This window comes from Lissotriton helveticus, chromosome 1_1 (assembly GCF_964261635.1).
Source record: "Lissotriton helveticus chromosome 1_1, aLisHel1.1, whole genome shotgun sequence".
Classification (NCBI taxonomy): domain Eukaryota; kingdom Metazoa; phylum Chordata; class Amphibia; order Caudata; family Salamandridae; genus Lissotriton; species Lissotriton helveticus.
This window is the reverse complement of record NC_136057.1, coordinates 396,882,590-396,895,922: the sequence shown is the minus strand read 5'-3', so window position 1 is coordinate 396,895,922 and position 13,333 is coordinate 396,882,590. Positions and strand designations below refer to the sequence as shown.

The 13,333-nt window shown below is 43.6% G+C and overlaps 1 protein-coding gene across 1 annotated transcript in view; it reads left to right on the top strand.

Annotated features, from left to right (window-relative positions):
- The window catches only part of LOC144769675 (potassium voltage-gated channel subfamily KQT member 1-like), a 1,318,465-nt gene that overhangs the window by 1,262,627 nt on the left and 42,505 nt on the right, over positions 1 to 13,333 (top strand). The gene's annotated exons all lie outside the window — the stretch shown is intronic.

Genomic DNA, 13,333 nt, shown 5'->3' with positions numbered 1-13,333 from the left:
AAGAACCCAAATGAAAGTCATTTAGAGTTAGCAAATCCTTGGTACAATAAAGAATGTCGTCTAGCAAAGTCCCACCTGATTCAGGCTGTTAAAACTAAGAAATCCCAGTGCATAAGAGAAAGTAGGCACGCATATAATAAAACCCTGACTCAAGCGAAAAAAGCGTGGGATGATGCGTTATGGGATGAACTACTAACTGCAGCTAATTTGGGAGATCAGAGTACCTTTTGGAATTTAATATCGAAGGGGAATAGAAAGGGTAGATCGTCCAAGGATATTTATCTAGACGAAAAAACATGGTGTGACCAATTTACTAAACTCTATTCACATGACGAAGAGGGGTTGCTCATACAAGTCCAAGAGAGCAACTTAGCACTGAGTATTGTTCCTTTACGATTTAGTATAGAGGAGACCATGCAGGCATTACAGCCCATCAAAGCAGGCAAAGCCCCAGAACCTTATAAGATCCCCGGCGATTTATTAAAGCATGATGTGGAAGTATGGGGGCCTTATATTAACTTTTTATGTAACTCCATAGTGGCTGGAACACCGATTCCCGATAGTTGGAAAGGGGCAGAAATTGTAACAATTTTTAAAAAAGGTGGATCGCTATGACCCGGGCAATTATCGCCCAATCAGTTTAATTGATCTTTTACAGAAGGTTTTTGCCAGACATATTTTAAATAGACTTTTAGAATGGATAGAGGAGACTCAGACATTGACCAAATATCAAGCAGGGTTTAGGTCAAAAACCAGCATGGTGCATCAAGTATTTAGATTCACCTGCATCTGCTGGAAGTATATTAATATAAGAAAGGGCAGCCTGTATGTGGCGTTTATAGATCTGAGGGCCGCCTTCGACCTCGTCCCACGTAATCTCCTGTGGTCCACACTAAGAGGTTTGGGGGTCCCTGGCGAGCTACTCCAAAAACTCATCAGACTACACACAGGGAACTATGCTAAAGTTAGATGGGGGAAGGGAGGTGAAGTATCAAAGCCCATCCCTGTGAGTCGTGGCGTGCGCCAAGGCTGTGTGCTGGCGCCTACGCTCTTCTCACTATATGTTAATGACATACCTACATATCTGAGGGACTGCAATCATGACTCCCCGAAGCTAGGAGATGAGGCAATCACGGCACTTCTTTTCGCCGATGATACAATCCTCATCTCTCAGAGTCCGAAGGGTCTCCAAAATCTGGTGAACAAATTCTATGGTTACTGTGTAGAGAAGGGGTTAGAAATAAACTTGTCTAAAACTAAATATATGTCCATAAACCCTCAAAAGTCATTTAGGAAGAATTTGGCCTTAAATAATCAGAAGTTGGAGTATGTGGAGAGCTTTAATTATCTAGGTATTATGTTGGATAGTACCCTTTCATGGAAGGGGCACCTGGTAAAAAGTAGATTGTCTTTCAAACAAAATTTGATGCCCATACTAAAAGTGCACAGCGCAAGTTACTCTAAAGCTATTACGCCGGCACTTGAAGTATTTAAGGCAAAGGCCCAATCAGCGGCACTTTATGGTGCTGAGGTTTGGGGGCATTTCTGTAAAAGCAACTTTGAACGGGAAGAAAATCACTTCATACGTAGGTTGTTAAAAATACCAACTAGAACTCCCCTAGTTCCAGTGTTCTTGGATATTGATCTTAAACGGACAAATTACCAAACAATTTTAAGGCCATTGTTGTATTGGGTAAGGCTCTGGACAACCCCGGAGCTGTGTAATTATAAAAGTGGATTGTTAGAAGTTATTCAGATTGATGAGTACAAGAAAATTGCATGGCTAAAACATATTTCTTTTTGGTGTATTAGGTTAGGGTTATCCCATTTCTGGGAAGAGCCTCAGAATATGACACCCCCATGTAAAAAACTCCTAAAATCCATTTTCTGGTCTTATGTCAATGGTGAGCTACTTCATAGTTTATCAATTGGCATATTGACCCAAACATTCCTGAATGTAAAGGATAAGTTGGAGGTCTTCTCACTATTGGAAGATGGGGAGCTAGATGCTCTTGCGCTTACCGAAACATGGCTGGAGGATTGTTCGGCGCCGGATTTAGTGGCAGCCCTTCCTGATAGCTATCTGGCACTCCATTTTAATAGGGAGGGAGCCAAGAAAGGAGGTGGAGTAGCTCTTTTTTATCAGGCCTCTCTCCGCGCTGAAAGGTTTCTATCCGAAACCCTGGGGGGCGCAGAGGTTATGGGGGTAAAACTCAGGCGGGGGGCGGTATGTGTCATGTTTCTAGTAGTATACCGACCGCCTTGGGCTTCGCCAGATTTCCCGGCTCTCTTCATTAGATTGGTTCAGGATCTGCGGTCGAGATATGACAAAATGATTATTGTCGGGGACTTCAACTATCATTGGGAAAAATCCCCTAAAGAGGGGCAAGCGCTGCAGATTGAGGAAGCAGTTTCCTCCTTAGACTTTACCCAACAAGTGAAGGGACCGACACACGAGAAGGGACATGCGCTTGATTTAGTTTGGACCACTATGCCAGTCCAGGGCTCTACAGAGATCTTGCCATGCGCCTGGTCTGACCACTCTTTAATAAAGGGTAGAATTCTATTGAACGGCCACCTGCCCAAGCCTGGGGAAGGCTGGAAAATGGCCCGGAAGTGGAGAAACATTGATGGGGAGAAAATGGTGCATCTCCTGGAAGAGTCTTCTCCAGCAAAGGAGCAGAATGCTAATGTTGATGCCCTCTGTGGACACCTTCAGTATAGACTGGGGAGAGCCATTGATTTGGTGGCACCCCTTCGTAGGGTGAAGAAGGTGGAAAGAGGAGCTGGGGCTCCCTGGTACAACGACTCCTTACGTGATCTGAAACGTGGGGTGAGGAGGAAAGAACGAGCATGGCGGAAAGAGTATGACGCCACTGCCAAGAAAGAATATATCTCATCCTTAGCGAGATATAAACTAGCCATCCAAACTAGGAAGGCTGCTTTCTTTGAGGAAAGAATAGTTGCAGCTAGAAATCCTCAGAAGGAAATCTTTCGGGTCCTGGCTGAGCTCAGGACAAACAAAGTGCAAAGCACTGAGTTCACCCAGGAGGATTGCCAGAGGTTCCAGGACTTCTTTGTGAACAAGATCTCCGATATTCTGGGAGAAATCGCTGCAACTATACCCCTCGATTGTCCTCGCCCACCTGACCACACGGCCCCGTCGGATATTATACCGTTAGTTGAGTTTTCCCCAATTACAAAACAGGAACTACTCACGATTACGGACCGAGTTAAATCTGGTTCTCAGGTTGATCCATGTCCTCCTGCTGTGTTCAATTTGGCACTGCCAGGAGTTGAGAAAGAAGTTTTACATCTGTTGAACTCTTCCCTTCACACAGGACAGGTCCCTCTAGCTCTCAAAGAGGCCCGCCTGATTCCTTTACTAAAAAAACCTGGATCAGACACGAAGTGTTTGAAGAACTTCCGACCTATTTCCCAGCTGCCTTTTTTGGCAAAAGTGATTGAGCAGCATGTGCTGGCATTGCTCTCAGGACATCTGGAGAGCAACAACCTGCTGGAGCCTAATCAGGCAGGGTTCCGTGCTAACCATAGCACGGAATTAGTCATGCTATCAATCCTGGATGAACTGAGGAGACGGGCTGATATAAAAACACCGAGCGCCCTGGTACTATTGGATCTCTCCGCGGCTTTTGATACCGTGTGTCATGAACAACTATTGTCGCGGTTGAGGTCCTTTGGTATCAGGGGGACAGCACATGCATGGCTTACATCATTCCTGCAGGGTAGGACACAAAGAGTACAGTTGGGGGATCTTCTTTCCACTTCTGCTCCCATCACTTGCGGGGTTCCACAGGGTTCGGCCCTGTCACCCCTACTCTTTAATATCTACCTGCAGCCTTTAATCGCACTCCTGAATAGGATGGACTGCTTAGTATACAACTACGCCGACGACACCCAGATAATCATTCGGCTGGACGACAGCCCGGGAGCGTCTACCAGGTTGCAGGACATACTTAAAGCCACGGTCAATTGGATGTCCGCGAATTCTTTAAAAATCAACCCGGACAAGACGGAAGTGTTGCCCATTTCCATCACGGGCAACCCCTGGAGCGAGAAATTCTGGCCTGTGGAACTGGGTGTGCCACCGGAACCGGCGTCTGCAGTCAAAAGTTTGGGCCTGTACGTGGATGACAAACTCTCTATGAAAAAACAAGTTACCACGGTAGTGGGTACCTGTATAGGCCTGATGCGACAACTGAGGAAGATCTCTGCACTACTCTCATTTTCCACCTTGAGACACGTGGTCTCAGCCACAATTTTGGCTAGGCTGGACTACGGAAATTCCTTGTATATTGGTCTACCCCAGCGGTTGCTGGATATGCTACAGGGGGTTATGAATGATGCAGCCCGGTTGATCTATAAGAAACCTAGGACTGCCCACTCTTCACCTCTGATGCAGGAGCTACATTGGCTCCCGATTCGGCAGAGGGCTGTATTCAAAGGGTTGTGTATCGTACATAAGGCGCTGTACGGTAAGGCACCAAGTTATTTGAAAGCTCGCCTGTCTCCATATACACCGAGCAGGACTTTGCGCTCGTCAGACGCTACCCTCCTGTCCCAATCCTGCTTCAAACAGGCTACGGTGGGGGGACGCGCCTTCTCCAATACACTTCCAGCTTTATGGAACAAACTGGCCCCAGAGCTAAGGAAGGAATGCAATCTGCTATCTTTTAGGAAAAAGTTAAAAACTGCACTGTTCAAGCAAGCATGGAGCAGCCTCTAGGTGTGTTGTTAAGATCATGTAAATACTGAACCCCACTACGTAATCTTGGACAAACAGCGCTTAGAGACCCCGGTGGTTATAACGCGCTATACAAATTAAATAAATAAATAAATAAAATAAATAATACTGTATTTGAACCTTTTATGGACGAGATAGGACCACCACTAGCAAAAACGTTATATTTGCAATTTAGATATGGGGTGCTCCAGACGAATGCAAATACCTGTAGATGGGGGGGGTAAAAATGATAGCGGTTTTTGTATTCTCTGCTCTCAAAAGGCAAAAGAAGATGACGTGCATCTAATTTTTTTTGTCCGGTCTACAAGTCACCTAGAGACCGTTGGGTCAGACCCCTTTGTAATAACATGAGTGTTAGATTCTACAAAGAAGCAGAGCGTATAATTAAGTCTAATACCTCTCAACTGGTAGTGGTTTGTACAAGCAGGTTTCTATTCAATGTGTACCTAATTAGAAAACAGCTTGGCTACAAGCTGTAATGTAATAATGGGGTCCGTAGTCTTCTCACCCTGCATAGGTAACCATAGATAGCACTGATTTTATCATTCAAACATGGTTTTTAAAAGGTTTTAATCTGGCTTTTAAAATATGAAAAATATATTTTTTTATCTAAATTATAAAGTGAGATCTTGATTCTAATGTGGTATTTTTATTGATATGGATTAATTGTTCGATTGCCCCGTTTCATTTATTGTAACCTGAATTTGTGATTAACTGCTGGTATAGGGTACTGTACATAACTGTCTGTAAATTTGTTTTTTTTGTACTTCCTGCTTTTATGGCTATATTAGCCGAAATAAAGTTGAAACAACAACAACAATAAGCTCCTCTTCTTGGCATTGCCCTGTCCACTTTGCAACCAATGGCATGTTTATCAATTGATGTGCAAGTTAAGATGGCTTCTGTTAAAGATAATTATCGAAATATTAGGCACACTAAGTACCAAAGACAGTTTATTAAGGATAGTTACCAGTGTAATCTCTGCATTAAATCAAGCATAAACAATATTTCACACTTTCCAACCAAGGGAATCGCATAAGTTATTTGCTTTCATAAATATATCCCTAAAAAGTCTCATTTTATGGGTGCAGCAAAGTGTATCTGATGGTAGAGGTCTCCTATCTGTTGAGGATGTAGCCATGCTAGAGAGGGAGCCAACAAAATAAAAACCATTGTAAAGACAGATCAACATTAAAATGCATCAAAATCAAACAGATTGGTTCTGTTTTTAAAGAATATCTAAAAAACAGGTACCCTGTACAAATTAACATCTCATTGTTATTTTATTCAAAATTCTGCCCTAAAGAAGAATGGAAAAGTAATCAATATACACGTCCGAAACTCTATAGATTATGAATGCTTTCTGCTGTAAATTCAAGAAAAAATATTTTAGGGGTAGAGAATCAATAAAAAAAAGACTCCAGATAGAGAATAAAAATAAAAGGAGATACCTTACATGAAACACCAAACGAGCAGGTGGGTTGAGGTAACTTGTGCTTGTTGGCCACCTGTTTCAGATGTCTCCGCCATGGCTCATTCCCAATCTGCCAAATTATATTTACTCACAGGTAAAATGGCGCCATTCTGCTGCAATTTGGCGCGAGAGTAAATCAATTTATGAGTGCAAAAGTATGTTTGCAAATCATAAAGTTACATTTACAATTTTAAATTAGACCATTAGCATATCTTGGCATAGCGTAGGTGTTTAACTAGTTTGGTGATTCGGGCACAGACCGACCCAGTGAAGAATTCGGTTCCTTGGTATCTTTTTCCTTGACTTACGATTCGTCCTAGAGGTGGGTGAGCCGGGAACTTCTTAGGGAGCAGGGGCAGGGCCTAGCATGCCTCTCAAAGCATGAGCCAGCCATTGAAAAGATTCGGAAAGTAAATCGGCAGAAAAAGTCATGTAAAATATGATGCATAGATTAAATAAAAAATAATTCTTGCATTCTTGTGTTTCACAACAGTTTATTGCAGTGACATATTTTAAGTAAATTGTATTTGAGCATGAACTTTTCCCGACCCCCAGTACCCTGCCATGAGTGAAGCAAGTGGTGTCAGTTTATGATGTGCACTGTATTTATGGGAAATATGGTTATCATACGCTGAGCTACATTATAGTCTCTTGAACTCTGTGAGGTTCTTATATAGCATAAACCCATACATTGAATTTCAAGGTAGTCTCAACTTGACTCTCAAATGCAATGACTCACACTAAAGTAAAGTGACCTGCAGAGCATTGTGCAGTTCGGCCACTGGATCAATAGCTCCTTCTTTTTGTCTTTTACCACCAAAGGACAATGCTTTGTGTTCATTTCTTTTTTAATAAACCCAATTAGTACACTTGCAAGTACTCTGTGCTATTGAATGTCACTGTTCTTATTATTGCAATGGTTTTAATTAATCCAGCAAATGAAGATATTACTTGCTTAGAATTAGTACCCTATGTTAAATAACTACGTGCCACCTTTATTCAGTCTGACACAATATATTTATAGAATGTATTCCTTGCAACAACAAAAAGCAAGTTAAGTGACAGCGGGGATTATTTTATGCTAATATCATTGCCTGAGCTTGACATTAATATCCAGTAATGAGAAAGAGGGTCAGCAGCTCAATGACGGCCATTGCATTGACTGGCATAACAATGAGCTCTGACTTCTGCAGGTCTTCAGTGAGACACGTGAACTGTAGCTCAATTAGGTGCAGAAAATCACCTTTTTAGATTTTGTGCACTCACTGTCTATCATGCGGCATGTGGTTTTGGTCTTTTAAAGCTGCAGTGCGCAGGGGGGAAAGAGTAGTGCCTTGAATGCTTCCCGTACCTCTGTTTTGTCACACCAAACCCGATAGGACAAGATGGTTCGAGCCTTGTTTGGTGCCACGCGCCCCCCTCCAATTCAGCCATATAAGAAGAGATATGTAACCAAGCAGAGCAGGAGCTTTTGTGATGTCAAAGTAAGAGTAATAATATATGTTGCTCTCACTGATAGACTGCTAATGAGACAGTAATAATGGGATGATGCATAGTTTAAACCGTATAGTGATTGGCATACAAGGACATTTCTTTTTGCTGCTTCAAGGTTGGGAAGGTAAATGTTCATCATGGGCAAAAGCTAGAGCACTTATCTGCTGTTAAGCACATCAGCTGCAGCCCCCAAGTTACATATCAAGCAAGGCAGGGAGTTGAAGGCATTTTAATGCAGCCAATAAGGCATTGTTAATGGGACTGTGGTTGGGGCAAGAGGCACAAACTTTCTGCAGAGAGCAAAGAGGCATTTGAAGGCGTTGTAGTTGAGCTGGAACTAGATGTACAATGTCAAAGAGGGTAGAAGTCCTACACCCACAGCTCAGTGAATAAGATGTACCACCCTCTGAGAAAACGGAAAAACACAAAAGCCATAAAACATCCTCATGTTCTGACATTGGTCTTCGGTGGTAAGCCCCAAAGCATGTGGAATGTCATAACAGAAGTGGATTGTGTATTATACAAATGTGTATAGCTTAAAGTGATAGATATAGCTTGGCATCTATTCTTGGCTGACTTTTTCATTAAGTCCAAGTGGAAGTGCTTGACATTGGATTCTAAGTAAATGGAACTGTGCTTTGGCAAGGGTATGGAATAACAATTTGTGGCTTTATGTCAGAACACGACAAGGTGGTGCTACAGTGGCTAAGTTCTCTTAAGTGAAGAATGGGTGTACTGGAGACTTTTCAAGGAGCCGAAGAGAAACCTACACCACACGTTAAATCATAATTAGTACAATTGTGTAGAGAGCTTCATAATTGCCTCTAGTTGATGATACCAGCTGTTAACTATTATCCAACTCAATGGTAGTGTTTTTAATGATCTCAGGTAGATGAAATGCTGAGTGTGGACTCTAGGATTCAAAGCAATGACCTTCAGATTGCACACACATCTCTATACTGGCTACATTAGTTGACTGAGCTGTCTTACTATAAGCAATAGTGAACTCCAACAACCCACGGAAAATACATGATCTTAATTATAGGTGTCCAAGGAGGTACTACATACAGCATTTTCCCGAGCACCTGTAGATGCATTATTTCAAGTCAAGTCAAAAGATACTTTATTTCGGCCTCACAAGACCTTAAAAGAACAAATAAAACATTTAAAAATTCAATGCAATTTATCTGTATAAAAATGTTTTATATACACATAAAAATATGAAGACATTCAAAAGTTAAAAAGTATTAGATGGCCTGGTGGGCGCTTCGTATCTGATCATAAAGTGCAAACTCATAAGTGCTAAGAAAAGGAACAGATTAAACCACGCAGTCCCTAGTCATAGTGAGTGCAAATAGTGGGTGATTTAGACTTGAACTTTCTTTAGGAGTGCACGCAAAGCACGCCACATTGAAAATAGGTATCGGGAGACTAATACACGATTAGCATGCCAGCATCAGAGCAGGTTGAGGCCTCACTGTGCCAATCTTTACTGCGGTTTTTAACATTCCCAGTTTTCTGCTCTTCCGTTTATTTGTGGGCATTAGCTTGATTGTAGTCTGCTCTGCTAATGCTGTGCGTTCTTTGCAATCCTGAAAATGTGTCTGTTTCCACACTCTCCTGTTTTAAAGCACTGCACACATAACCGTGGTGGATTAGTATAGGGAAATATGAGTTCATTTGAGCAGTGGACACGTGAGTTTGATAGTTTGATTGAGTAAGATGATGGAGGGATAGTAGAGGGGAGAGTCTAGAAAGCTTTATTTGGGAGATCATAGTAGGAAGATGAGGTTTGCGATGAGTGAAAAGGAGAGATGGAGGAGGGAAGAGTCTCTAGAAAGGGTTTATGGAGATAATAGTAGTAAAATAAGGTTTGGGGTGAGTCAAAGGAGGGATACAAGAGAGAAGAATTTAGAAATGGTTGTTTGGGAGATCATAGTATTAAAATGAGGTTTGGCGTGAGCCAGTAGGAATTCTCCACCGACAAACACCCACCCACCGTAAGCCACTTTTACATAGAAAAGTGGTGCCAGTTGAAGACACTTGCTAACAAGCATTTGCAATGCAATAGGTCTCGCATTATTAAAGTTAGAGCTATTGGCATTGTAAATGTTATGTTATGTTATGTTAGGGTTTTTTTGTAAAGCGCACGTACGCCCGTGGGTTTCATGGCGCTGCTGAAGGAAGGAACATAACATAACAAATCTACTACAGATATGCTTGCTTATATAGCCAGGTCTTAAGAGAGAGCCTGAAAGTCAAAAGATCTGGGCTTTGCCTGAGCGTCAGCGGAAGAGAGTTCCACAAGACAGCAGCTAGGTGGTGAAAACAGCTACCACCCTGGCGTTTCCTGTTGTAAGAAGGAACAATCAAGAGGTCTTTATTGGAGGAGCGAAGATTCAAAATGGGCTTGTATCTGGTGACCAGCTGAGTGATGAACTGTCGCCCTGTCTCCTGTAAGCTCCTGAATATAATGCAGCTGGTCTTAAACATTATTCTTTGGGGGACAGGCAGCCAGTGTAGTTGTTCAAGGCCTGGCCTGATGGATTGCCACTTAGGCTGTTTAAGAAGCAGCCTAGCTGCCTGGTTCTGCACTAACTGCAGTCGTTTAAGGAGACCGAGAGGAAGGCCCAGATAGATGCTGTTGGAAAAGTCCAGCTTAGAGAGAACCAAGGCGATGGTGACTTGAATAAGAGCTGAGAAAGTTAAGAACTGAGCTATTTTTTAATCTTTCTTATCTGATAGAAGCTGGAAGAGACGACCGCGCCAACTTGGCCCCTCAGTGATAGGTCCGAGGTCAAAATGAATCCGAGACTTTTCATCGAAGAGGCGATGGGTGGCGGAGGTCCAAGACTAATAGGCCAAAAATGTGGGCCCCAACTGATACTACTGGTCCCGGGGACAATTAGCTCGGTTTTCCCCGGGTTGAGCTTAAGATGGTTAAGGCTCATCCAGCGTTGTATCAGTTGCATTGTTGCTTGGAATTCGATGACAGAATCGGGTGCATTCAGGGGAAAGATAAGCTGCAAATCATTAGCGTAGTTGTAAACTGTAACTTTAAATTGCTTTAGGAGATGCAGAAGGGGGAGCATGTAAAGATTAAAAAGCAAAGGGGAAAGTGAGGACCCCTGTGGGACCCCGCATGTGGAACCAGTTCTAGAGGCAGTAAAAGAGCCCAGTCTAACCGACTGAGTGCGGTCCGAGATGAAAGAGGTTATCCACTCAAGAGCTGTGCCCCTAAGGCCGGCCTGCTCGACACGGTTGATTAAGATGGAAAAATCAACCGTGTCGAACGCGGCCGACAAGTCAAGTAAGACCAGGGCCTGGTGGATGCCCTTGTCTGCATTAGATCTTAATGCATTTTGGACGGCTAGGATGACCGTTTCCGTCGAATGACAGGGACGGAAACCTGCTTGGTTGGGTTCAAGATAGCCGCTGTCCTCTATAAATTTAGAGAGATAGGTAGAGGTATATGCCTCCAGTAATTTTGACAAGTATGGGAGCAAGGAAATAGGCCTATAGTTGACCAGGACTTGTGGGTCTGCACCCGGCTTCTTCAGCAGAGGGATGAGTAGAGCCTGTTTAAATCGAGATGGTACCCTGCCGCTGATAAGAGAAGCATTTAGTGCGGGAAGAATACTCTGAGGTATGGCTAGGCCTATGTCCTTATATATGTGTGGGGGGCAAACATCATCAGGAGAACCTGATTTAACTCGGTTAAAGAGTTCGGACAGCATTTTAGCGTCAATCGGTGGAAAAGCCTCGAGCGTAGAAGGGTTAAAAAAGGAATCATCCAAAGGAAGTGGAACTGGAGAGTTGATTATGCATTGTTTTATGTCCAAAATTTTATTGATAAAGAAAGAATTTAAAGAGTCGCACCATGCTTGGGTAGGGACCACCGGGGGGACCGTTCTGTCGCTGTCGCAGAGCTCATTCACCATCTTAAAGATGTCTTTGGATTTATTTTGTGAGTGTGTGATGAGCTCAGAAAAGTAAGTTGTTTTCTGTGCCAGGATGGATTTCTGGTAGACCTTGCGAGCAGCGCAGTAGGTCACCCTATCCTGTTGGGAATAGTTGGTCCTCCAGGTCCTTTCTTTCTTACGGACTTCTAATTTTTGCGCCTGAAGTTGTGGGGAAAACCATCTGTAAGTATTACTAGTGCGAGACCGAGGGGGCTTGACCCAGGGGGCATGGATGTCTGCAGCCCCTGTGATCCAATGTGAGATAGATTCCTCCATGGCATCCGGATGTTCTGAAACCGGAGGTAAAGTTGCAAGTAGCGAGTCTAGAAACTCCGGGGAGCTAATGCTTTTCCATTTTCTTATTTTCCCCATTTTCTGAGGCTTCTGGGCCTTATTACTACTGACCGTCAAGGCAAACTGTATTAGGTGGTGATCTGACCAGATACAAGACTCCACAACCAGATTAGATAGAGTAAGGTTGTAGGACCAGATCTGGTCGAGGCTATGGCCTTTACGGTGAGTGGAGGAGTGGATATGCTGCTGTAGATTAAGGTCAACAAGAAGATCTTTTAATTCCCCTGCCTGAGCATATCGTCCATAGCGTCAAACCAAAGATTAAAATCCCCTACTAGAAGGGTTTTGGAATAGGTAGTTACTAATGGGGCAAGTTGTTCCGCTAAGGCAGAGGGAAACATGGGCATGGAAGAGGGGGGACGGTAAATCAGAACAGTAAGGATGGCTCCGCAGTCCGTATCAATTTTAAAGACAATGTTTTCAACGCCAGGTAGGATAAGTGAAGGCAGCAACAGAGGTGTAAAAGATTTTTTTAAAATAACTGCGACTCCGCCTCTTTTTTTTCCTGGCGGACGGTTGACTGAGTGAATGTGATAGTCGCCGGGGAGTGTGGCCAGGATGTCGGGAAGAGAGTCCTGGGTTAGCCAGGTTTCTGCCAGTAATAATAGATCGGGTTTTTGTTCTGTCAGTAATAAAAATAGATCTATTTGGTGTTGTACCATTGAACGTGTGTTTAAAAACAAGCAGTGAAAGGTTTTTTCGATAGTGGTAGTCACAATTTTATGAACTTGTGGGGCAGTATCCGGGAGTGGCTCAAGGTCCACAGGAGTACACTTAGCAATGCCATAAGAAATAGTATGTTTAAACACATGTGCAGCTATGGTGGGGCATTGATGGTCAAGAGGTCTTAGGGCCATAAGTTGTAGGCCTGAGTAAAAGTATTTTTGGGCATGGTGACTGGCCCCTGGCTCCGGACGCTCGCGGACGAGCGCAGACGAGCTTACCTTATGCGCACCTTCGGCGCGCCATCGTCGCGCCCGCTGCGCTCCCGGAAGCACATGGCCCAATAGGCACTGCCTCTGTGGTGAGACTAGACCGCTAATTCCGGTCTATCCACTCCCAAGATGGCGCCTCCCCTCCACGCTAACGGCAAGCTAATGGCAATGCCTTTTATTTATGTTTTTGCTTTTAAGCTGATTATTCAATCTGCCCCATCCGGAACCCCCAGGATCGAGGAGAGGGACCCCCATGTAAGTTGGTTTCCCCCACTGTGGTTGAGAGCCCTCACAGAATGATTCACTCTACATTACAGACAGTCTTCCCTGCTGGGGTCAGTAGAGTGTG